Source organism: Cebus imitator, unplaced genomic scaffold (assembly GCF_001604975.1).
Source record: "Cebus imitator isolate Cc_AM_T3 unplaced genomic scaffold, Cebus_imitator-1.0 Scaffold69, whole genome shotgun sequence".
NCBI classification, from domain to species: domain Eukaryota; kingdom Metazoa; phylum Chordata; class Mammalia; order Primates; family Cebidae; genus Cebus; species Cebus imitator.
In genome coordinates this window covers 631,118-658,135 of record NW_016107384.1, presented here as the reverse complement: position 1 = coordinate 658,135, position 27,018 = coordinate 631,118, and the positions used below count along the sequence as shown (strand labels likewise).

General features: G+C 36.7%; 1 protein-coding gene across 2 annotated transcripts in view; it reads right to left on the bottom strand.

Moving 5' to 3' along the window:
- HS3ST5 (heparan sulfate-glucosamine 3-sulfotransferase 5) overlaps positions 1-27,018 on the bottom strand; it is a 298,437-nt gene that overhangs the window by 212,910 nt on the left and 58,509 nt on the right. The gene's annotated exons all lie outside the window — the stretch shown is intronic.

Genomic DNA, 27,018 nt, shown 5'->3' with positions numbered 1-27,018 from the left:
AAAAAAAAAAAAAAAAAAAAAAAAGATGAGATTTTGGTAGGGACACAGCCAAACCATATCATTCTACCCCTGGCCCCTCCCAAAATCTTAGGTCCTCACATTTCAAAACCAGTCATGTCTTCCCAACAGTCCCCCAAGGTCTTAACTCATTTTAGCATTAACTCAAAAGCCCACAGTCCAAAGACTCATTTGAGACAATACTAGTTCCTTCCACATATGAGCCTGTAAAATCAAAATCAAATTGGTTACTTCCTAGATACAATGGGGGTACAGGCAATAAATAACATACCCATTTCAAATGGGAGAAGTTGGCTAAAACTAAGGAACTAAAGGCCCCATGCAAGTCTGAAATCCAATAAGGAAGTCAAATCCTAAAGCTCCAAAATTATCTTTATTGACTCCATGTTTCACATCCAGGTCATGCTGATGCAAGAGGTGAGTTTCCATCTTCTTGGAAAGCTCCACCACTGTGACTTTGCAGGGTGAAGCCTCCCTGCAGGCTGCTTTCATGGGCTGCACCTTTTCTGCAGACACCATTGAGTGCCTGCAGTTTTTCCAGGTACACAGTGCCAGCTGTTGGTGGATCTACCATTCTGGGGTCTGGAGGATGGTGGCCCTCTTCTCATTGCTCCTGCAGGCAGTGCCCCAGTGGGAACTCTGTGTGGGGGCTTCTGCCCCTTTTCCTTATGGCCTGCTCTAGCAGAGGTTCTCTGTGAGGGCCCATCACCCCATCCCCCTGTCTACAGCAAAATTCTGCCTGGACATCCAGGCATTTTCATACATCCTCTGAAATCTAGGCAGCGATTCCCAAAACTCAATTCTTGACTTCTGTGTACCTGTAGGCTCAATACCACATGGAAACTGCCAAGACTTAAGGCTTGCATGCTCTGAAGTCACAGCCCAAGCTGTACCTTGGCCCCTTTTAGCCATGACTAGAGTGGCTGGGATGCAAGGCACCAAGTCCCTAGGCTACACATAGCACAATATCATTTTTTCCTCCTAGGCCTCTGGGCCTATGATGGGAGAGGCTGCTGCAAAGGTCTCTGACATATCCTGGAGACTTTCCCATTGTCTTGGTGATTAATATTTGGCTCCTCATTACTTATGCAAATTTACACAACTGGCTTGAATTTCTCCTCAGAAAATCGGTTTTTCTTTTCTGTAGCATCTCAGGCTGCAAATGTTCTAAATTTTATGCTCTGTTTCCGTTTTAAAACTGAATACTTTTAACAGCACCTGAGTCACTTCTTGAATGCTGCTTAGAATTTTTTTCTGCCAGATACCCTAAATCATCTCCTACAAGTTCAGAGTTCCACAAATCTCTAGTGCAGGGGCAAAATATTGCTAATCTTTTTGCTAAAACATAGCAAGAGTCACTTTTACTCCAGTTCCCAACAAGTTCCTCATCTCCACCTGAGACCACCTCAGCCTGGATTTCATTGTCCATACCATTATCAGAATTTTGGTCAAAGCCATTTAACAATTCTATAGAAAGACTTTCCCATATTTTCCTGTCTTATTCTGAGCCCTCCAAACTGTTCCAACCTCTGCTTGTTACCGAGTTCCAAAGTTGCTTCCACATTTTCAGGTATCTTTACAGCCATGTCCAACCCTACCAGTACCAATTTGCTGTATTAGTCTGTTTTCACACTACTGATAAATACCTGAGGCTGGGTAAATTATTATTATTATTATTTTTTAAAAAGAGGTTTAATGGACTCATAGTTTCATGTGGCTGGGGAGGCCTCAGAATCATGGTGGAAGGCAAAAGTCACCTCTTACATGGTGGCAGGCAAGAGAGAATGAGAACCAAGCAAAAGAGGTTTCCCGTTATAAAACCATCAGATCTCATGAGACTTATTCACTACCATGAGAACAGAATGGGTGAAACTACCCCTATGATTCAATGACTTCCCACTAGGTCCTTCTCACAACATGAGAGGGACCCAGTAAGTTCCTCATCTCTATCTGAGATCACCTCAGCCCGGATTTCATTGTCCATATAATTATCAGCACAACATGTGGGAATTATGGAAACTACAATTCAAGATAAGATTTGGATGGGGACACAGCCAAATTATATCAGCAGTGTTTGTTAGATGGAGGCAGTAGGCTAAAGAAGGAGGGGATGCAGGGCACAGCCTAGGTTTTTAACCTAGAAAAATATTAAAAATTTTGAAAAAATCTATACTTCTGAGGTACTTTCTAAATAGGAGATACTGTTCTAAGCTCTTGACAAATAAACAACTCATTTAATCCATGTGATAACCCTATGATGTAGGTACTATTATTTTCCTCACTATTTTACAGAGAAGAACACTAAGGTTCTGAGAGGTTAAATAACTTAGTTTGTAAGGAATGGAACCAACATTTTAAACTGAGACAATCTGGATTCTCCATTTGGCTTATACACCTCTACTCCTGTTAGATAAAAGGCTAAATGAAACTCAAGAATTGATTAAAACAAACAGTAAACTTATACTAAGAATACCCTGGTTGAGGCAACCCTGTATTTTTGTTATCACAGTCCTGGATATTCAATAACTTTTTTTTTTTTTTGAGACGGAGTTTCGCTCTTGTTACCCAGGCTGGAGTGCAATGGCGCGATCTCGGCTCATCGCAACCTCCGCCTCCTGGGTTCAGGCAATTCTCCTGCCTCAGACTCCTGAGTAGCTGGGATTACAGGCACGCGCCACCATGACCAGCTAATTTTTTTTGTATTTTTAGTAGAGACGGGGTTTCACCATGTTGACCAGGATGGTCTCGATCTCTTGACCTTGTGATCCACCCGCCTCGGCCTCCCAAAGTGCTGGGATTACAGGCGTGAGCCACCGCGCCCGGCCATTCAATAACTTTTGTCCACACTTCATACCTGTCTTTAATCCCTTTATTTGTATCTCATATATACAAGTTTTTCTTCTTCTTTTTGTTTCTCTTTTTCTTTTTTAGAAAAAGGGTCTCACTCTGTTACCCAGGCTGCAGTGCAGTGGCATGATCATAGCTCACTGTGGTCTCAAACTTCTGGGTACAAGTCATTCTCCTGCCTCATCCTCCTGCATAGCTGAAACTACAGGCATGTGCTATCACACTTGGTTTACTTATTGATTGATTGATTGTAGAGGTGAGGTCTCACTATGTTGTCCAGGCTGGTCTCAAACTCTTGGCTTCAAATGATCCTTCTGCCTTGACCTCTCAAAGCACTGGGACTACTGGTGTGTCCCACCATGCCCAGCTTGTTTCTTTTTAATAAGAATCTGAAATCCAAATATAAATGGTCTTGAGTCTGTCTTTTAGTAAATTTACCAAGTGAGTCACTAAATGCGGGGACTCCCAAATGCCTTTCCCTATTCACAAAGAAAAGATGGTGTCTGGGGTGATTGTTGTTACCCACATATGCCCTCCTCTGGAGAGCTTATCTGACTTTGTGGGGAGTGCATGAAGATTCTCTTCTTGTTTCAGGTCTTGAAGACTTAGGATTTTCCTGCTGGGATCCTGTGTCTCTACCAGTTCTCACAGGAATCTGCATTTAGATTGAAAAAAAAAACAAACCCAGATTCCATTCAGGGGTATAAGCTCCATGGCATCAGCAGCAGTGTGATGATGACAAACAGCAGCATAGTAACAAACTAGCAGGGCCAACCCAATGCTGTGCAACATGTTGGGAGTGAGAGTGAGATCCAAGAAAACCAAAGAAATGAGAGAGGTGTTTGCAGCTGTGGCCATGGGCCTGGGGGTGAGCAACAGTGTCTTGTCCTCAGGCTTCAGCATTTGCCAGCCACCTGGGGCCAGAGCACCTCTCAGCAGTGTCCCTCTGCCTTTAACTGAAGCCCTTTTTGCCCCTTCTCCTTGCTCTGCTCTTGATCTTTTGATCTTTTTCCTGCAGGCAATTTCCTTCCAATTTAAAAACTGCTGGCTATTCTGACCTCTTGCTGTATTCTTCTAACTACCTTGAGTCCCTGGTTTTGATCTTCCAAGGTCTGAGCTCTCCTCCTCATGTTGATTTCTATTTGATAAGGCTCTTTGTTTCCAACTGAATTGCTAGCTCCAGGTTATTTGAAATTACAGAGACAATAAAGCAAATAAAGACATGACATCTGAAATGGGGGTGATATGGAAAACAAATATTAATACAGAGGTTTTGTGCAAGGAACTTTATGATTCCTTGGCTCAGATTCTCATTTTGAGATAGTAAAAAGCTTTTCCTCCTTGAATAAATACATGCATGGGCCATATCACAGTGTCTGGCCAGTAGTAATGGTTCATGTTAGCTATTAATATGCTTGTTGTTATTGATTTGTACCTTCAGATTAGCTTCAGTTTCCCCAGATTCTCCTCAATACCTTTTTATAAACTAGAGACTATTATATGTTATTGGCCAATTAGCCATCAGTTCTAGGTAACATGGGAATAATTACTTGTAGCCAGTAAAAATATGAGCAATTAATCATTTCACGTAGTATTTCTCGGAAGGAGTTTTTGTGTTGATAATTGATGACATTGCTGCCTTTTCATCAAACTCTTCCTCTATATAATAAATTAAGTTCTTTTAATACTCATGTGGCATCATTGTAATGTTGACTTTTTATAAATATACATCAAGTTTCACTTCCTAGACTGTAAATACATAAGGCAGGACTGTGTCTTGCTGTTTGGTGTCTCCACAGATCACCCTGGTTTACACATGGTAGGAATTCAATTAAAATCTATTGACTGATCCTTTTAAGTAAACAAGAGGACATATGCAACACACACAGGGTGAAATGGGTTCTCTTTTGAAACTAAGCAGTTGTTTTATAGAGATAACACTTTAGTGGTTATGCTGTTAAACCTTCAAGTTAAAAAAAATCAGTGTGATAACTCAATGCATTAATTTTCGTTTATTGGGAGCCATAGAGCTAAGATTTTTAGATGCTTTTGATGAAGTCCCGAAATCCATATATACAGATAGAGAATAGATAGAGATGTAGACATAGAAATACGTCTGAGGAACAATTTAGAGGATCAATCCACAGTGCACAGGTTTCATTAAACACTCAAAAAGACGCTAATATATTATAAAAGTTTAACAAAAAGCAACTAATGGCAACAAAATTCCATTAATAAATTATTTGTATTTTTTAATGGAATTTTTAATTTCTATTTAATTTATGCTATATCATAATAAAAACGCAAAAATAAGTTATCAAGTTGAGTTACTGCACATTATTATGTGTATTTTGGTGATTACACATAAGAATTCAGCCTAATAAATAATCAAAAATGCCACATATATGTAAATTGTGATAGTTCATGTAGCAAAATTATCATTTGTTGACATATATTTTTATACCAAGAAAATAAATCCAATATCATAATGTTTTTCTTATTGAATAAAAACTGCAAAATTGAGAACTTGGTCATGAACCTTATATCATCTATTCTAATATAGCAAACTATATATCACTTCGATGAACATAACAACAGTTATAAAAACTTTAGGAATGTTTTGGATCTTTTGAAGCTAATTTTTAATACACATTTTCCTTAGAGGTAAGGACTATAAAAATTGCTGTATAAAAATTATAAAATCACTAAAATTCTTCCATAAGTTTAACTATAAAAAATGCTTAAAATAATTATGTGACTTCTTAAACAACTCTTTCACTTTGTTCTTTTAACTGAGATACTAGTTTAAAGATGTGATATTTATAATCAGATATAAAAAGGTAGTAATAGATTTTTAAGACAGAGGCCAGGATATTAACTAGAATATGCAGTTTTCTTTGGCAGATGTAGAGAAAGGTCACAGGGTCCTAGTAACATAGCTATTACTGTCATTTCCAGAATTTAAAATAATCTAACTAATCAGACTCTACATTATTTTAATCTAAAAGATAAAAACAAATATTTGAAGCCATCCTCTATGCTAAATCCTGGGTTGACCTGAGAAGGCAGGTGTTCTAGGCAAAAGGACCAGCATCTGCAAAGGGACAGAGTTGAGAAGGCATGATCTGTTCAAGAAACCGAAAGTGGCTTTTTGTTTTTGTTTTTTGGCTGGAATATAAAATGGCAAAAAAGGAAGTTGGAGAGAAGAGCAATGTTATTTAGGTCCTGAACTGTGTTTAAAACTAGGCATGATGGTATTATCACATTAGTGTTTAGAATTCTCACTCTAGATGCAATAAATGAGATTGATTTGAGGGAGACAACAGTGGCTGCAGTGACATCAGTATAATGATGCTGGCTGTGATGATGACAATAGTGACAGAAGCTATCTGAGCAATTCATTGAATATTATGGGGGCAGAAACCGAGCTCAGTGGCTTGAATAATGCCCAAGAAGAGGAGTGTGCAACAGTGCAGACTTTAAGAATTTGGGTAGGAAAAATAATGAAGTGGTAAAGCAGTAGGTAGTAAAAGACAGGACTGAAAGAAGGCTGTTCCTTAGGATGGGAAAAGTTCACGGTTTTGGTAAAAGAAAGGAGATTGTTGAGAAAAACCAATTGAAGAAAAGATGAGAATTAACTAATGGGATTCTATCATGGGAAGCTGAGGGACCGGGTACAATCACACAAATAGAAGAGTTAACTGGACAAGAGACTAAGAATCTCTTGTTTAAGGGGTAAGCAGGAAGGTAATTTTAGATGGATGAAAGGGAAGCTGGCTGAATATATACTTGACAGTTTCTATTTTTTTCTGTAAGCATGGTCTGAATATTAAAAAGAGTTACAATAATCAGTCATATGAACAGGACTGAAGTTGATCTTTATGCTGTTTTTCAGAAAGAGAGGAGAAGAGAGAAGTAGGGTTTAATAATTTGTATACTATAAACACTGAGGATATACATCTATGCTTTACTTAACAATAAACATTTTCCCTAAATCCGTTTACAGTATAGTTTATTGCTAAATCATGAGTGTACATTCTTAGTTATTGATTAATATTCTTATATTAGGTATGTCTTGCAACATTTTTGCTTTTTGTGATGCTTCAGAAGGACAAAGCCTCCCCAAATCCCCATATGCCCTTCCATGTTAAAATTCTGCAGGAGAGTGTTTCTGCCTCCATATTTATTCATCTGTCAAGTAGTTATGGAGGGCCTTAGAACAGGCATGATGCTAAAATGAGGAAGACAGTCTCTGTCCTCATGAAACTTACTGTCTACTGGACCCTCTTTTTCCAGCAAGCCCTATTCTCACACAATTTCTCTACTAGCAACAGAAAATAATGAGTATTGTTTCCAATGGAATTTTATTAAGGGGGGTTCATGTATTATTAATTTGTGTAGTAAGACAAATCATTGAAATTTCTCTATTTTGCACATCCTATTTTGCAGATTATTCATAAAAATAATGAGGTAACAGATCACCTAAAGAATCTTTCCATAATATTGGCTCTATGAACCAAATTGGAATTTTGCTCTAAGAAATGACAACTCTGTATCTTGTCTCTTGAAAAATACTACTATAATGTGTTATAAAAATATTTCATAGCACATATTTTGATTAAGTTGTATCAACTTTAAAAATGAAATAAAAACGTTTTAGAATACTGCAGATATATTTAATTTTTTCATGATATTGTACATATATTCACCTTTAAAAGGGAATTAATAAAAAAGCAATAATATTTAACAATAAAGATAAAAGCCAAAGGAACTTAAAAACTCAATTATTTGGAATGCATGGGAGACTGTGAACTATTACATTTTCAGATTAACTGATAGTAATTCAAAAATCTCTTTGTTTAATGAGTTTTTATTGGAGAAGTGCTATCAAAACTCACCTTTCTCCTTTAGAAATATATTGAATACAAATCAATATTCTTTGACATTTGAAGATTCTTCTATGCTTATATAACCAGAATATTGTTAGTAATATGCTTGAAAATGTAGAAAGTATAGGAGATTGAAATAAATATATAATGGTATTCAGTTGCTGTTGTTTCCCTTAAATTCCTTATTTAAGTTTGATTTCTTTTAACTATTTTCAATTTACTTCTGAAAATAAGGGGTAGGGAAATCAGTATCTCTGATGGACTCTAAGTGACTCCAATTTTTACAAAATATTCAAACAAAATTGTTTTATTTTTAGTAGTTAAGCACTTAATAATTATTAAAATTTGCATTTTCTTTCAGGACTCTGGGCCTGTCAGGCATATTTTTAAGTAAAATGTTTAAAGATCTTTATTAATTTATCTACTTTTGTTCAAAAGATTATAGCCTCCATCTTCATATTCAAAAATTGGGTAAAAAAAGCCCTATGAGGAAAAGGTCTTCACTATGCTTTGAACTCTTATATGTTACCATTCCTCATTAAATCCAGCTAAAATAAAAAACAAAACTTTTGTTAGCTAGTTAAGCAGTGAATTATCCAATTCTCCAGATAAGAGAGGAGCTATTTGAGTTTCTCACATATCTCCTCATCTTCAAAGCCTTGAAATTTGTTATTTTTGGGTACTTTTCTACCAACCTTATTTTAGATGGAAGCTCACTTCTTTTAAAGTTTTTGTCACTGATTTCTAACTGAAAAACAAAACACAAAGCTTGCTGATAGCCAGAGTCACCAAATGAAATAGCATTAAGGTGCTTTATAAAGGTGTTTATGAACCACAAGGTATGTAGTCAGCAGTGGGAAAAACCAAAGAGTGGGTGACAGAGCATCTCTGATCTCCTTTCAAAATTAGTCAGAAGAGAAAATATATTATGAAGAGAGATCTCCACCTCATATTGTCAAATGTCAGTCATAGTAATTAAGGACTGAAAATAACACCCATATTCATTTGCAAGGAGATAGCTTTTTATAATTAAGGGAGTAAAATCTAATAACATTGTCATGTTGAAAGAATCTCAATCACATAAAGTATAAAGAACATAAAGAGTCCTCACAATAACACCACCCCCAAACCCAAAAAGACTATCAATTTTATGTCAAGTTTCTTTCCAGACTCTTTTCTAGGCATGTCTAAACAAATACTTTTTAAAAGGATTGTAATATGAATATTCTTTTTAAAACTGCCTTTTAAACATAATATAGTATTGCTCTTATTTCTAAAAATAAATGTAGAGCCCCATTACTATACGTATGCTATTCTTACATGCAAATAATACATAATTTATTTAACTCATTCTTTATTGATTGACATTTAGATTGCCTCTAGACCTTCACTCTCATAAGCTCAATGACGAAAACATGTCTGCATATCATGCATTTATGAAATTATTTCAGGATGCATTTCTGAAAATGGTAACATTGTATAAAAGGACATGTATAATCTACATTTTGATACATATTTACAAACTGTGGTTCTAAATGCAGAGTTATTGCCCTCAATATTGCATAAAAGGGCAAATTTCTTCAACATCACTCATTATAAGTATTATATTTCATCTTCATCTTGCATAATGAAATTTAGTTTTAATTTGATTTTTTATTATGAGTGAGGCTGAACATATGTTCATGTGCTTACTGGATATTTTCACCTTTTCCTGCTCTCTCAGTTTCCTGATATGGTGTCTCTTTTTCCTTCCCCTTCTTACTACTTATTTCTAAGAGTTTTTCTTGTTCATTCCATTAAGTAAGTATGTGTGTATCAGACGTTCAGTAAAAAGCTTGGACTAGTGTTGTAAACCTGAGAGCCCATAGGAGGCCTTGAAAGTCTAGCAGCAGATGAGGAAGGTCCATCACCTCATAGGTCTATTTCCTCATAGGTCTATCACCTATGAGGAAAGTTTACAAAGTAAGGAGAAGAGGTTCCGGGGAGAAATCCAGGAAAACCAATATTTGAAAGTCGAAAAAGGATGAGAAGTCAGCAAAGAATACAGAGCAAGAATTTGTGGTTTTTTTTTTTTTTTTTTTTTTTTTTTTTAAACACAGGATCACCACTCTCTGTCACCCAGGCTGGAATGCAGTGACACAATCATAGCTCACTGCAGCTTTGAACTCCTGGGCTCGAGCGATCCTCTTGCCTCAGCCTCCTAAGTAGCTGGGACTACAGGTGCATGCCACCATACCCAACTAATTTTTTTTTTTTTGGTAGAGATGGAGTTTTGCTGTGTTTTCCAGGTTGGTCTCAAACTCCTGACCTCAAGAGATCTGCCTGCCTTCGCCTCCCAAAGTGCTGGGGTTACAGGTTTAAGCCACCTCCTGGCCAGCAAGAATTGTTAATAAGGCAGAAAGGGTGCCAAAAGAATATGGTGTCACAAGAGAAGAGAATGTATCAAAATGGAGAAAGTGTTTGATGATGTGTAATTCTGCTGAGAGGTCTAAAAAGCGTGTGTAGGGTTTGGCTGCTTTGAGGTTACTGGAAGAAAGCTGGGGGAGGTGATGGTGCAGACACTAGCCTGCAGTGGATTAATGAGTGAATTGGATCCTAGATTGCAAGGAGAGCATACACAAACATTTCTTTCAAGTAGCTTCGCTGTGAAAGTAGAGCAGAGATAGAACATAGTGGCTGGAAGGAGAGCCTGGGTCAAGTTTGAAGACAGAAGCTCACTACGATGGAAATAATCCAGTCGAAGAGAGGCTGAGTTGCAGGAGAATGATGGGAAAAGCGAAGGAGGCAAGTTTTTAAGAAAGCAAGAGGCCATGGATTCTAGCAAAAGGATTGACTCCTGTGAGAATCTCTGGCCAAGCTTACCAATGACTTTCATACCAAATCTAATGAACATTTGTTAATTCTCATCTTACTAATACACCTAATATAATTGGCCACGTATTCCTCTACTCCTTGACTTCCTCTTAGCATTTTTGTATGTGTGTGCAGAGGCAAGACAGTGAAGATGCAAAAAAATGTAGGAGCCAGTGTTCTCTGCAGACCTGAAAACATGGTACCTATGGAAAACTAGGTAATAAAAAGTGTACCTTGAGGGCAACCAAACATAGTTTTTGCAATTGAAACTGAATTTTCTCCCAGGTATATTTGAACTTTGAACTAATATTTGAATACTAAGTATGAACCAGAATCTTAGTTTGGCCAACCACTTTAATAATCTCAGACACAGGGGTTTTGTATATTTTTAAGTATCTTTTGTTCAAGAAAAGTTAGAGCAAACATTTTATTTGAAAAGAGCTGGTAGTTGTCACTTATCTAAAGGTTCTTGGTGATATATACGTCTATAATGAAGAAAAATACTGGCAAATTATTGTTTTCTAATCTGCATGGTAAGTATTAAGATGCCATGTCTTCCATGACATCTCTCTTTCCTGGTTCTCTTCTGTCCTTTCTGAGTGCATCTTCTAAACTTCTTTGGGGGACATCTCTTCCCTGCCCATCCATTCTTGGTGTGTTTCAGAACCCTATCTCTGGTTCATTTTTCTTTTCTTTCTGCATGCTGTCTCTGGGTGATCTCTTTTGGTCTTATGAATAAGCTATTATTTATATGTCAATGGCTCCCACATTGAAACCTAATTCCAACCTCAGAAAATTTATCTTATAGCCAATGGCTTGATAGACAATTTCACCCAAATATCCCACAGGAACCCAAAACTCAAGGATCCCAAACTGAATTCATTACACTCTCTGCCTTAAGATTTGCTTCCTATATTCTGTTTTCTCAGTTAATGTTACTGTCAATGACCAGATACCATATCCAAAAGTTTATTTAACTTATTCTTTATTGATTGACATTTAGATTGCCTCTAGACCTTTGTTCTTATAAACTCAATGATGAAAAACATGTCTACATATCATATATTTGTATTTATTCTCTTAGGCTAGTTGATGCCCTGAATTTGATTAGGAGAAAAATGCTTAAATTCAGAGATAATTATGATTAAAAACTTAGAAAACATTTAGTAAAAAATTTAAGATAAAAATTATAAAAAATTAGTTTTTGCAAAAAGAGTCAAAATTTCTCTCTTTTAACTTCAAACTTGCTAAGTTAAATGGCGAGACATTAGCTAACTCTCTGTATAAGTTGCCTGTTCATGAGAGAAGCAAGAAAAACAATTACTGATTGTCACTTTTTGTTTTAAAATTCAATGTGTGGGTTTATTTTCCAAAAATTCTCAGAAGTACATCAAATTACAAAGAAAAGAAAACAACATTAATACTTATCATGCAGATTTGAGAACAATAATTTGCCAGTTTTTCTTCATTATAGACATATATATCACCAAGAACCTTTTGATAAGTGACAACTACCAGCTCTTTTCAAATAAAATGTTTGCTCTAACTTTTCTTGAACAAAAGGTACTAAAATGTATACAAAACCCCTGTGTCTGAGATTATTAAAGTAGTTGGCCAAACTAAGATTCTGGTTTATACTCAGTGCTCAAATATTAGTTCAAAGTTCAAATATGCTTGGGGAAAATTCAGTTTCAATTGCAAAAATTATATTTGGTTGCCTTTTATTATCTTGTTTTCCATAAGTACTATGTTTTCATGTCTGCAGAGTACACTGGCTCGCACATTTTATTACATCTTCATTGTCTTGTCTCCGCACACACAAACAAAATTGTCAGCCTTTGCCCAAAACATACTCACTTGTGACCTGACACAGTATCTCAGAAATTGCAATTGTGACACGAAATACACAGGTCTATCAGGAGATATGGGAAAAAAATTAGATTTATTCATGAGTAATTTGATAATGATAAGGATGGAAGTGATAAAAATGAGTCAGTGTGATAAAATTATTTTTTGCATTAATAATCTAGCTATTTGCTTCAATAAAAAAGGGTACCCATTTTAAAGGGGATAAATTTTCATTGAAGCTGGAATCTGTTAGAAAGATTAAAATCTTTAGGTGGGGTTGTTTGTAATTTTCCATGATAAGAAACACCAATAAAAGGGCTAATGTACAGCTTAAAATAAGAGGTGCTTAGCACCTACCACTTCCCACCATTATGCAGGATGCTAAAAATAGGGTGTCCCAAGTGCTCTGGACCTGGAGGTGAGGAACGGTGAAGCAGATGACAGATCCCAGAGAACTGAGCAGAGGATCAATATGGAGAACACAAGGCACAAGCTCCTTTCCTAGAATCGAGGTAGCACAAATCCAGCTTCTAGAGCTGGAGTGCTTCTTTATTTATAAGGTAGGGATTTTGAACAAAGGAACAATTTGCCAAATTCAGGGAACAAGCAGAACCAACCAAGCAGCCAGTTAGGCCAAGCTGTTATTGGTCTTTAGAATTCCAGAGGGCCTAAGAGAGAGGGCCGTGGAACCCAGAAGCCAGGTAGAACAAGCAGTCTTGTTTTTGTACATTATCTACATTTGTATACTCTTCCTCGAGTTCCAGGTCACTGGTTTCAGAAAATGTCGACTTCTTTCTTAGATATCTTTCCTAGAAAAACTTTTGTTGTTACCCTACCCTCTTCCAGTTCTGATGATACAGGTCATTATGGAAACACTTAATGACTAGAAAAAAAAATCTGTTTACAAAATTTATCATCTTTCCCTGTGTGTAGATACACAACACTAAGTTTGTGCACCACATATACATCCTGAGATTTCTGCCAACCAACCATGAATGTCCACTTCCTCAACCTATGATTGGGCAGGAGACCTCCCTCCTCTGGTTCATTGGCCTTGTGGCTTTGTCTGTGGCTCAGGAACTCATATCACACCCCAAGTTCTTGGGTGGCTTTCATTGCCACTGTATGCACATTTTCTGTTCCTCCACAATCCAGTGTAGATTTATCAGGCATGTAGGTTTACTCAATTCTTTTGGAGATTTGGTATACAATATATTCTTATTCTTGGAATAAGAAGCACTAAAGCTAAAAGGGTAGCCAGCTCAGATCTGCCCAGTTTATCTCTGCCATTATTGCTCTTCCTCCTGAATTTGAGAAATGGAAAACAACTAGATAGGATGAAACAATATATATATTTCCGAAGCACTTACCTAGTATTTTTTATAACCAATACTTTAAAACTGCTGCCTTTTGTTCATTCTAACACAACAAGAAGAGACATGTGTAATACAGCATGAGCACTGATCAATTATCATTCTTCTTTTCCCAAAATATAAATGAAGGAATACTCATAGCTAGTTGATAGATAAGTAACAATTCAGAAATGAAGAGTCAGGTCATTTCTTGCAGTTAGTCATTTCTTTGTGTAACAAGAACTGAAGACAGCAGTTAAAAACTTGGAGGTACAGTAAGGAGTGTTTTATTATTCACTGTTAGCACTTTAACTTAAAGTAATTGAGGAGAGAGTAACGCATAGAGGAATGGAAGCACACTATAGATTGGGTTTTGACAAATAATGGAGAGGGAGGCTGGTTCTTGAGGCAATTCCTGGTCTGGATGGAGCTGACCATAGAAGGTCACTGAAATGCCAAAGAGGAGGTGGTGGGACTCTGAAGAGGCTGCCCATCCCTCATGCTAGCTCTCCAATATTTCAATTTGCAAAATTTATGATAAGGGTTAAGAATGTTATGGGCTATTAGATTGCTACCTTCCAACACTTAAAATTTTGTGATTCTAAAACATTTCATTAGTTGCTTTCTAAAACTTTACCTAAAGTATAAACTAGTCACATTTTTTAAAGGAAGTAAGAAACAAACTTGTTGAATGCCTATGTGTCAATCATGGCGTTAGGCAATGTACACATGTTATCTCATATAACCCCACAATCCTGTCATGAACGAGTTGTCTTCTCATTTTATGGCTAGAAAACAGACTCACAGTGATTAACCATCTTACCTAACATCTTACAGCTCTGTGTAACAGAGAGTGAGATCTGATTCAGTGCTCATCCTCTTTCTATCATGTTATGATACCTCTATGAAAACCCCACCATACGTAAGACCATGCATGAAACTAGGGATATTTAAGAAGAGACAGACACAGGTAGCTCTAGAAGCTAAAGCAAAACCTGTATAGTTCCGTAATTTTCTGGAAAGGGACAATTTATAATTTTCATCCTATTCTCAAAGGGTTAACCATAAAATTTGAAGAACCACTGCACTCAGTGTATTTAGAAAACAACAGCCATTTCTCCCTTCACTTCCACCATATGGCATCATAAGCTCATTCCCAACATACTCAATTTTCTCTGGTGATTGAAGCAAGGGTGGAAACCTTAGAAAGGAGGAGATTAAATAATAATGAAATATACAAGAGTCCATTTGGCTATGTGTGCTGTTTGGCAGCTGCCCATATAATTTCTGGTTATCAACACACCCCAGGGGCTATTGTAAGTTCATTAATATAATTTTAGACTAGAAGATCCTTGGAGATCATGTAGTCCAATCCGCTCAGTTCATAGATGAGAAAACCAAGCCCCTCTGGGCTAGAGTGACTCACATTGTCACATAGCCTTTCACTGGCTTTATAATGGATTTAATATTTATCCAGTAATCAGTCACTTTTGGCCATCATCCGTGCCTCCACGATCAGTCAATGGGAGGAGAAAACAGTGGGCTCATGCTCAAATTGACCCTTCCAGTCCTAGTATTGATCTAGTATAACCAGATACTATTTAGTTTTTGAGCTTTATAATCAGATTCGTTGCGGTGGCACCACAGTTGTCTGGCACCAGAGTGGTCTGTGGACGATGTCAGGAAAAGTTGACATGATGCTGAGAATTCTTGTATTCTGAATTAGTAAACCAGAAAAAAAGAAGATGCCCTTCTCAAATGCAGCTTAATGAGGCAGACTTTGCCAATTTTGCTAATATAATCCAAGTTATAATGACAAAATAAGTAATTTAATTAGTCTATTGCAAATGAAAACATTCCAACCACACCATTATTTCAAAGCATTATGATTTCATTGATTTCCATTTCGGTGAAAATATAAGAAGAAACTTTAAAAAAAAATCCATTAAAAAATCTTTAAACCGGGTGTAAGAGGAAACTGCTAAAATAAATTGCATTTTTAGACTGCATTATAAAATTTCATTTTGGTACAAATTGATGCATGCTCCTAGTCATCTGACATGATCCTAAATTACTGAAATAAATTACATATTTTAAATAAAAACACTGCAGAAAGCTTCATTTAAATTGATTTAAATGGGCAGGAGGCAGAATATGCTGCAGAGACAGCTCTGGAATGGGTTCCAGGGAGGTTCTATGCAGCATGAGCTTGGATAGCACACTTAGCCTCTCTAGGCCTTACTTTTTCTTTCTGATAAATATGTGATTTTTAAGGCTTTTTCCAGCTCTAAGATTATAAGCCTATGATTCTGTAATAACATTTTTATTCCTGAATATGAAGTCAGGAAGCTTGTTCTCATTACGGAAAACAAAAGGGACTAGAGTTAGCCATATAAAAAGCAACATTACCAAAAATGGGTGGTACAGATTAACAATGATCACAAAAAAGTGGAGATAAAAAATTAAATCAATATAATTTTGTTAAGTTTCCATGTTTTAAAGAAAACAAAATGCTCCAAATAGACTTATTATAATAGTTTATCATACAACCTTAGAATCAGAGGGGATCTTAGAGGCTATCTATTAAATACCATTCACAATATAAATTTCCTCTAAAGTAACACAGAGATGTGATGTCTATCTGTTGCTTGAATATTTCTATTAACTAATAATAGGAGAAAGTCCATTTGGACAGGCCTAATTGTTAGCCAGATCTTTGTAGTAGTTAAAACCTGGCTTCCAGCTGCCTTTGCTGATTTCTGCTGCTCAGTTCTGTTGTATGTTGTTTCTCAATTGATCATGGAAGCCAAATTTTGCCATTTCATCAGCCCCACTCCCTGCTTTCTTTTCCTTCTTCTTACTAATTTCTACCATTTCCTATTTCTTTTCTATAATTTTTAGAGATTCTGAAACACAATAAGTGAGATTATCTATATATGAAATAAATGAGTTGACAAACTAGTAAAGAGCTGTAGAGTAGAAATCAAACAGCTCTTAAGAAATATAATCTAGCCCTGGATGAACAGATAATTTAAATTAGAAGTATAATTAATCCAGGCTTTTGGGAAGCTTATGTTTAGGAAATATAAATTCTGTACTTAAGAAGAAAGTTACAACTTCAAATTAAAGCAAAAATATACTTGACTTATTGCTGACTTAGTATCACTTCCCTTACAGTTGCATCCTAGTTTTTTCCCCTCATTGCCTCCTGCATGATTGAATACATTCAATATGAGGTTCCAATTAGTATTCTTTCTGCCTTAAGCTATATATTTATTTTAAGACAAGCCTTTCTATTAAGGTAAATATTTTCATTTTCTCCTTCTCTACCACTTCAGAGGAAGAATTCTCTCCTTTCCAAAACAAATCCTACATTTTCCACTCTCTCTATGATTCTCACCTACCTACAGAAGGACCTTGGCCCATTAAGTCCTCCCTCTTTTTCTCAAATCTTCCATTTTTCCTGGCATGCTATAAACACGTTCTCAACATATTAGCAAAGCAGAAAAATTACACGGATAGTGGATGACACTGGGTGAGCCACTGTATCAACTATATCCTAATGCTACACTTCTTTAAACCTACATTTATTTAATTTTGAACATATTTATCATAGGTTCTTTAAAGTCTTTCTGCTAAATCTTATATCTGGGTCATCTAAGAGTCACTTTCTATTGACTTTTTCCCCTTATTGTGAGCCACATTTACTGATTTCTTTACATGTATAGAATTTTGGATTGAACACTAGATTTGGTAGATGATATATTATAAAGGTTCTGGAGTCTGTGTTCTCCCTTTGAGAAGTGTTCATTTTATTCTAGTAGGCAGTTAATTATTGGACGATCACCTTGATATTGTGTATGGCAGATGTGTAAAAAGGTCAAGGTGTTTCTCAATCCCTTCTCACAGGGCAAGACTTAACTTTGAAAGATTATCTCCCCTCCCAAGGAATCTTGACACACATGTTTTTAAGCTTTGCAGAGAAGGGTATGGTACTAAACCTAAGGCATAGCCTTTCTAATGTTGCTTCAGATGTTGGGAGTGATAACAAGGTGCGAAGATGTTAACCTGGCTAAGATAGAACACCAAACTCTTCCAGTGCTGCTGTACCATTTTCAAACTCATAGTACATAGTCACTTACTGCTAAGCCACAAGAGAGTTCTCCCTGAGCCCAGCCTTTGCCCAGGATCCACATGGGACCTCCACAAAGACGTGTCGAATTCCTCTACCAACTCCTTTCTCTCTCACAGCACATGTAGGGCAGGAAAATTATTGAGATGACATTTGATCAATGAGCTGAATGAGGTGAAGAAACCAGGCATGTAGATAACAGTGGAAAGAAAATTCTAGGCATCAGCCAGTACAAACATCTTAAAGTGCAAATAGTCCCGGTGAATTTGAGGACACAAAGTGGACAGTGTCTGACTAGAGTGGAATGAACTAAGAGTAGCAGAAGATACATTCAGAGACGACATACAAGACAGGGGGAGGGAATGAGAGCAGGCTTGCAAGTCACAGCCAGGATTCTACTTTCACTCTGAGTAAAATGGCCAGCTATTGGAAGATTTTGAGGAGTGTCACGATTAAATTTAAATTTTAAAAAGATCATGCTGGCTGTGTTGAAAATTAACTTTAGGGGACAAAGACAGAGGAAAGACAAAGGAAGATATGAAATAATGCCGTTGAGAGATTACTATGGCATGAGAAAAAATGGTAATAGTGGAGAAAGTGGGAAGTGGTCAAATTTTGAAGATGGAGCTTACAGGTAATAGTGACGGATTAGACGTGAAGTATGAGAGAAAAGCTCTTTTGTCCTAAGCAATGGGAAGGACACTATTACCATCTAATGGATAAAAAAAGATGCTAGAAAAGAATTAACTGAAAAATTAGGATTTGTTTTGGATCTTCAAATTTGATATGCTTATTAGAATCTAAGTGATATAAACTGTTGCATCTGAACCTGGAGCTCTAGGGTGAAATCCAGGTGAAAATTATCAGCCTGTTGACAGTATTTAAAGCCATAAGACTGGATTAAATCATTTAAAGGGTGAGAATAAGAAAGAAAAGAGATCCAGTGTCTGAGCCTTATGACAGTCTAAATTAAGAGGTTGGAGACTTGAGGAGGAATAAACAAGATGCAGAAAAAGAACAGCCAGTGAGGAAAGTGAAAACCTAGAGGGGTATGGTCTCCTGAACGTCAAGTACAAACAAAAAGTGTTTCAAGAAAAATGGAGTAACTGACTGTCAAATGCCAATAGGTCAAGTTGGATGAGAAATGAGAACTGACCATTGTATATGAAAGATGGAGTTATGAGTGATGCTGAAAGAGCAGTTTCAGGGGAGTTGTGGGGTGAAGGCCTGACTGGGGAGGGTGGTCCAAGAAAGGGGAGAAGAGGCGCTGGAGATGGAGTCCTGACAGCTGTTTAGAAAAGTTCTACTCTAAAAGGCAGAAGAAAAATTGGGGTGTAGCTGGAGGGAGAAGTGGGGCAAAGAATAAAGAAATTAAAGATGGAAGAAATAACACTATGTTTACATATGTGGGAAAGATCTAGTAAAGAAGGACATTTTGATGATGCAAGATGAAGAGAGGAAAACTGGTGGAGTAGTTCTCATGGGTAAATACAAGGGAATGGGATATAGTGACAACATGGTGGCCTCAACTGGAAGCATGGGTGGTTCACCTAGAGTGAATAGGGAGAAGACAGAGAATGCAGGCACAAAGTTTTGAGGCCTGATGGTTCTGCTGGTGAAATCTTTGGAAGTTTTCTTCTGATGCTTCTATTTTTAATGAAACAGGAGAAAAGGAGATCAGTGGAGAGAGAGAGTAGAGATGATATGTGGAGTTTTGAGAAGAGAGGCTGATGATGGACTCAGGAAATATACCGTGGCTTCTGGGCAGCACTAAGGATTGTTGAAGTTAGTGATCATGAATTCAAAGTGGTAACAGTCAGCAGGGTTGCGTGTTTTTCTCTAGAAATGTTGGTCTGCAAGGGAGCAGGATTCACATAAACCAGGGTTGTGTTTAGTTACTGATGGAATTGAGGTTGTAAGGAAGAAACTAATTTGAATGAAAGAATAAGCTGGTAGGAAGAAAGTAAAGATAAAAGAGTAAATGACAGTGAAAAGATAGAAGAATCAATTAATCACAGGCCCCTAAAAATTTCTGAAATTGGAATAATAAAGAGAGTCAGATGGAAAGACAAGTAATAGTTAAAGATGCAATACTTGAAATCAGGATTATGAAGGGGGTTCAGGGATTGGTAATGAGAAGGTGTGGACACTATATAAAGAGTCATTGCAGCAAGGTGAAGGACAAGGTCAGCTCAAATATTTTCCTCTGCAGAGGCCTTCCCTGATTTCCCTTCCCCTCCTCTCTTGCTTTCTAAGTCTCTTAACACTTTATCTACAATTCTTTATGACTCAGTATTCTACTTTGCATTTGTTATTATCTGGGTATGTTCTAGAGTTTAAGTACCTGAGAGTCTGAGAATGTGTCAGAGTCACCTTCATGCTCCTTAGCACCTACTAGTTCCCTGACTATACAACTATAAATTAAAAGAGCATAATATATGTTTATTAACTCAATAAACATATAACTATACAATTAAATAACAGTAGTAGCAAACATCGTCTCTTTATGCCAAGCTTTCTTCTAAGTGCTTCACACAGTGTTACTAAACATTAACACTCTCTTGTACATATTTTATACTTAAAATAAATAGAGAAACTGTAAAAAGGGAATGATTTAAGTAACTCACATGAAGGATTTAGTCAGTACTGTGAGTCCGGGAGCACGCAATGACCGGGTGGCTCCCAGCTAAAACCAGGTTAGGGTTTTTATAGCATAGGGTAGGGAATCATGAAACTTTCTGTAAAAGGCCAGGTAGCAAATATTTTAGGTGATTTGGCTATTTGGACTCTGCAGTAACTTTTCAACTCTGCCATTATAGTATGAAAGCAGCCATACACAGTACATGAACAAGTATGGCTGTGTTCTGACAAAACCTTATTTAGGGGTACTGAAATTTAAATGTTATATTCACACATCACAATATATTATTCTTTTATTCTTTTTAATTCCCCCCACCCCCACCAACCATTTAAAAGTATAAAAACAAGTCTTTATTTTGAGATGTACAAAGCCTGGTGCAGGTCTTTGGCCCACAGGCCAAAGTTTGCTGACTTTTGTGATACGAAAAAGTCCTTGTGGTTTGGGCTTAGGCATCAGTTTTCAACTTTAATGTTAATTTAGGTCAGGCCCTTTCCTGTATTCATGCCCCTTGCTCAGGGTTATTAGCACAATCTCAAACACCACCTGAAAATTATTTTCTGATAGTTGTTTATTGGCTGGTCAAAATTTATAGGCTTAGAGAGGTTGATAGTTACCCTCCCACCCCACCCCAAATAAAAAGCACATAGAAGGCAAGGGGGGAAATTGGAAACCCTTTTCTATGCCTATTTTAGTTCTTAATAAAACTAAAGTTTAGATAAATTAAGTCACTCCCAAAGTGACAGAATTGGGATTAGAATCATTGATCTATTGGGTTCTCAGTTCCTTGGACATCCTAGAGTATCATGTTGCACAAGACACACTGATAACTAACACCTTGCTCTGAATGTGCTTATAATGCTTCATATACCATGTACATAAAATGTTATTCATATATTTATTGGTTAAATGAATTAACATTTAAACATTGGCATGGTAAGTGAATAAGTATTCTGTATCATTGTAATCAACGGGTAACTCACACTTTTATACATGATAAGAGTACTCTTCTGATCAGCTATCATAAAGAGCAAAAAGCATTCTTTTTGTATGAGAACAAATTCCATTTACATATATTAGCCCATGACCTGTTACAGCTAAATCTCCAAGAGCTACGAGAGTGTGGAGGAAAAAAAACCCTCAAATTTTGGTGAAAGTTTCCAGATGGAATACATTAAATGACCTCAGCACTCCATTTTCAATTTTCTACTCTTTAATTCACATTTTAGAAAATATTGGACAATTTCTACAGCAAAGAATGGGGTCTAATTGGAACAAAAGGCCTATTTTTCAAGCATGCGCATTTGTTCCTTTTTTTCCTGCTTGATCTACATAACTCACCTTGCATAAAATATTTGCTCTTTCCTATATCCTATTTACGTAAGGAAATAATGAAATGGAATAATGGTCAACATGGGATTAGTGTAGATTTGTTGGAAGATATTATGATCCTCTGGCTGCATTAGGAAGCTACAATATGAAGAGAGTGGTGCATTTGGCAAAGAAAGAACATCAATATGACCTTTTAGCTTTACCCTTTTTCCAGCCTGACTTTCCTTCACCTCAATGGAAATTCTATAGAGTATTTTTTGTTTTGTTTATAAGAGCACATACCACAAGATTCATGGATTTTCAACTTAACATTTCAAATATTTGCAAAATCACTTCCTCCTCTAATAAGTATGATACATTACTAAAGCTGTTTTTTTTTTTTAATACTTAATTATTGTTTCAATTCTGTAACCCAAGAGTGGCTCTTCTGAGTTACAGTATCAGTCTGCCCATGGTAGGTAAGTAATAAGCAGAACTAGGAAAAGGAAAAAAAAAATATGTTTCTTTTGCTTCTTTACAAGAGGAAATATTAGGTTGGTACAAAACTAATTGCAGTTTTTGACATTACTTTTAATGGCTAAAAGCACAATTACTTTTGCACCAACCTATTACACTGCTGCTTACAACAGCAGTTACACAAACTTTAACAGTAACTATAACAATCATAACACTTTTTATATAAATGCAAATATTAAATTTTTTCCTCATTCTTTTTTAGTGTTGCAATTTTATCATGTGTATCTCCTGAGTAAATGGATACATTCATGGATTATAAAGTTTCTTTCACAAAACATTTCATAGGCAAAGGGAAGGGGAAACAGTTCCTGATAAGGGAATGCATTCAAAACTGCTCTGTGCTTGAGTACACATGCGGAAATTTCACTAACTTTGGGAAAATCCATATGCAGATATTATTCAAGGTCGTTTTAAAAAAGTTAGCTCCAGAGGCTTATTCTTATATCCCCTCTTGAGCAAAAATGCTTTCATTGCAGGTTGCGTTGTCGAGGTTATAGTTGTAATTACAAAGGAACAAAAAGATGAGCAATTTTTTTACTCTATCGTTTTAAAATATATTTTTAAATTTTCCAAATATGAAATTGTCACCCTAATTATCATTGATGACAAAGCTTCGTGGTTCTCATTACTTACCTTTGATGAAGACCACCTGTGATGGGCTTTGAGGGGGCAGGTTAGTGGGAGAAACAATAGATGATTAAACACTGTCACTCATGACTGACAGCTGCTTCCTGACATTCGGGTTAAGTCATGAGGGAGGAGACCCAAAAGGGGCAAAGGAGCAGGTTTACATGTGCTCTTCAATTATTCTTATGAGATTTATATAGCTCCATAAACGAACACCATGCTGTAATAAAAAATAAATGTCAAAATCAATAGAAATCCTTGCTATTCAATTCTTCTACTTCTTGAATTTGAATGTAGGCAATTTAAAGCATTATCCTTTTTTCTTGTCATTATTATTAATTTCTCTGTCTTAAGGTTACATTTTCTGCATAATTTTGCTTGCAAATTTAACAATTCTTACAAAGTTAGAGTCAAAAAGAACAGAAAAATTTCTCCCGAATAAATAGTGAAGTTCAACAAAATAAAATGAAAGTTGAGGAGAATTTAGGAATTAAGAGGACATTCCACTTAATTTCTTAATTTTTGTGAGGTCTTTTCATGTTCATTTTTAAAATACTGATACTGCAGTATTCTTTAAAAGTCCAGTAAAGTGAGTGACCATAAACTCATAATAAATCTCCAGGGTTTTAATTTTTGGTCAGCTGCATTCAGATTACTGCATACTAATTTCCAGAAGACCAAAGGCTGAGGGCAGGTTGGGTGAGAGGAAGCATACTGCTGAAGTAGAAATTAAACAGACAAGGGGATAAGAACCTCTGAGTGAATTTACATTAAAAAAGACGAAGGCTAGGGGAACATACATTTTTCCCTGCATAAAATTTCATGCACACATGTAGATCTCAAAGGATGCCTTTCGAAAACCAGATGGAAATGTGTTCTCCACAGCAAATGACAGAATGCAGCTAACAAGATCAGTTTATCAGTAAGTCACCACTCAGGAAAACTCCCAAAATTGGTAAAGAATCAAGCACTACAAGGAGAAAACTTATTTTATTCATTCTTTTTCTACTTTACTGTATCAATTCCATTTAGAGAAATAGGCAGTGTGCAATAGGACTGCTAATCAATACCAGGTAAATTTTAATGGCAACAAGAAATTAATTTCTTTAGTTGACAATTAGACAAAGAAATCTGGAACTTAAGTATGTTAAAACTTCAGAAATATTCCAAGTTTGTATTTCGTTACAAGAAAATCAGCATCTATGACAAAATTTAGATGTGTGTGCTTGTGTGTTTATCAGCATTGAATTGAAAGCACTAATGTATTTCTGTCTGTACGAGCAAAAGTAAGTACATGCAACTATACCAAAATGTAAAAGTGCTGCTTCAGGAAATGCCCTATAAATCGTGTTTGTTCTTAACATGGTACAAGATAAATAAGGAGCAGTAAATTTCACCATGGGGTTCTGCCACAGAAGCATAATTTCAACTTTAACAATAACTGTTCTTTCTGTTTAGGGAAAAATAGGTGGAATCTGTGCTCTCTGTGTTATACACGGTTCTAAATCTAGACCATGCAGTGATAGCACATAACAAAGCTGTCCCAGATTTTTGTTGCAATTGTAGTGAGATCTAAATTATAAAAATGCCGAATGGGGCTGTTCTCTATTCTGGACAGTTCCCACATTTCTATTAGCTCCTGAAGGCTGTCCCCATTTTATTGCTTCCTGAAAACCTCCTCATTATGGTCAGGACATGACCCCAGTTAGGCAGGATTTACCTCGAAAGGAAGGAGCAGAAGTAGAAGTACCAGAAATAGGGCATGTATCTTGCAGCAGGGCAGTGGCCTGCTGGGAGAGAAAGGGCTACTTTCCAGAAGTTAGGAGAGTTTAGACAAGCTGGCTCCAAAGACTGTGCTTATTCATTCAACAAATATTTACTGAGATATTACTATGTAGATGCACTAGGGCAAGTGGTAGAAACATCATGGTGAATACTGGTCCCTAGCCTTCAATATTATGAAGCAGCTAGGAAGGGTTCCCATACAGATCAGAAATGGGCAGATAATTTTAATTCGGAATGATAAATAGGACCAAAGCAAAATTACAGGGTACTGGAACTAGGGAAGGACGCAGGAAGGCAGGCCAAGCCAGCCTGGGAGGGCTTCCCAAAGAAGTGACATCTAAGTGAGATCTGAAAAACGTGAGGGTTTTCCAAGATAAAGAAGTGTGAGAGAGTACGAGATGAGGTGTGAGGGAAGATGTTGGAAAAAAGGTATTCCAGGCAGAAGGAAAGAAAACACAAAAAATGTCAAAAGGGGGAAATTGTTCATGATGAGTTCACTTGTTCTTGACTACAATGGGATACTCTACCCCAGGATACAGGGGATGATACAGGTCAGGAGATGGCAGCCATGAAGGTTAAGAAAGATTTAACAGGGGCCTGGTGAGCTGAGCCTGAAAGGAGACTGTGAGTCAGCATCAGAGAGCCTTTCAACAGGTAAGATGAGGTCTCTGGCCCCAGGCTAAGATTCAGGAGGTACACCCTCTTCCAACAGGCAGAGCGACACATGACTGGGAAAGAGAATCAGGGCCAGGAGATGTTATTCCAAATCTAGTTTGTTGAAGACTCGTTCCAGTGCCATAATGATGGTTACTGAATGTTAAACTATTAAGTTACTTCTGACTACATTTTCCTGTCTTACACATGGTAAATAGTGTATTTAATGTTGATTTCAGTACAATTATTTTCAAAAAGTTCAAGAGTAAAATATTTCTGAAGGCAGTAAACACGATACTTCATCTCTTCTCTGTTGGATGAGCCCTTCAGAGATCTGATTTCAATTTGTACGCCTTTGAAGATAATCTGTCCTGCTTATTCACAATTCAGCATTAAAACCAAAGTAGGGCGCCTTCAGCTGTAGACAGAGCCTTTAGGAATCATAAAAACTGGTAAATAATAAATTCATAAAACCTCAAATCATCATTGAACTAACATTGCAACCTGTAAATGTAGGCTTCATGTCAATGGGTTTGTGGTACCTGTTGAGGCCAGACATTTCTCCTTCTTTAACATAAGATAGTAGCCTTATAAGTAACACATATAAGAAAGATAATAGCCTTATATGTTTGGCAAAGTTCTTATTAGACGCAGATTTTCAGCATGAAAATAAGAGTTTAGGTATCGTTTCGATTTTGGAATTCAGAATAAGAAGATACATTCTAGAATATGGTAGGTCATTTTCCCAAATAACATATCATATCTCCATCTCTGATCCCTTCCGATATATCTCAGTGTTTCACTTGCTTTATGTTACTTTATGCATCCTTTGTCAGTAGTGTGACTTACATAATAACATGTAACAAGAATCCTTAATTAAAATAACTGATTTTAAATGAGCTGTACTTTACAAAGTATGCCAGTGTAGTGACACTATAAGTGTCAGATCTAATTCTTGGAATGATGGTTCTGTATAACACAATTTTGTCCTGATAGTTTTAAAGGTTGTCCTAAATGTAATGAAGAGTTTCTTTAAAAGACCACAAATGCTTTTTGGTAAGCTTCTCTGTAGCTTGACAACAATAAAATTCTTTTCTCCCTGGAGGAGTAGACTTCAGATTCCTTGTTTTCCTTGTCTATTTTTCAATCCCCTGTGGCCACTTGGAAAACAGCTCACCACTACACTGATGTTAGGAATAGTGGGGGAGTGGGAAATCAAACTTGAAGAGAGAGGTAAGCTTTTAAACTCTGCTGCCAAGAAGAAAAAGAGGAAGTAGAAAATATTGCTGCTACCCTCTTTTTTCCACCTTCCTTAGTCCAGGTATGGTGTGAAGTCCCCAAGGGAACACCACAATATGTTTCAGCTTTTCTCAGTCTGGCAAGGCCCCCAGGAACACACTGCATTGTTTATTTCAAATAGGCCTTTTGCTGTATTCAATCCCCAGAAAACAAGCATGATAATTAGCATCCTTGCAGAAGACCATGGGAGATGGCAGGAAATTTCAAGTGGGAAGTTCACTCGAGGGG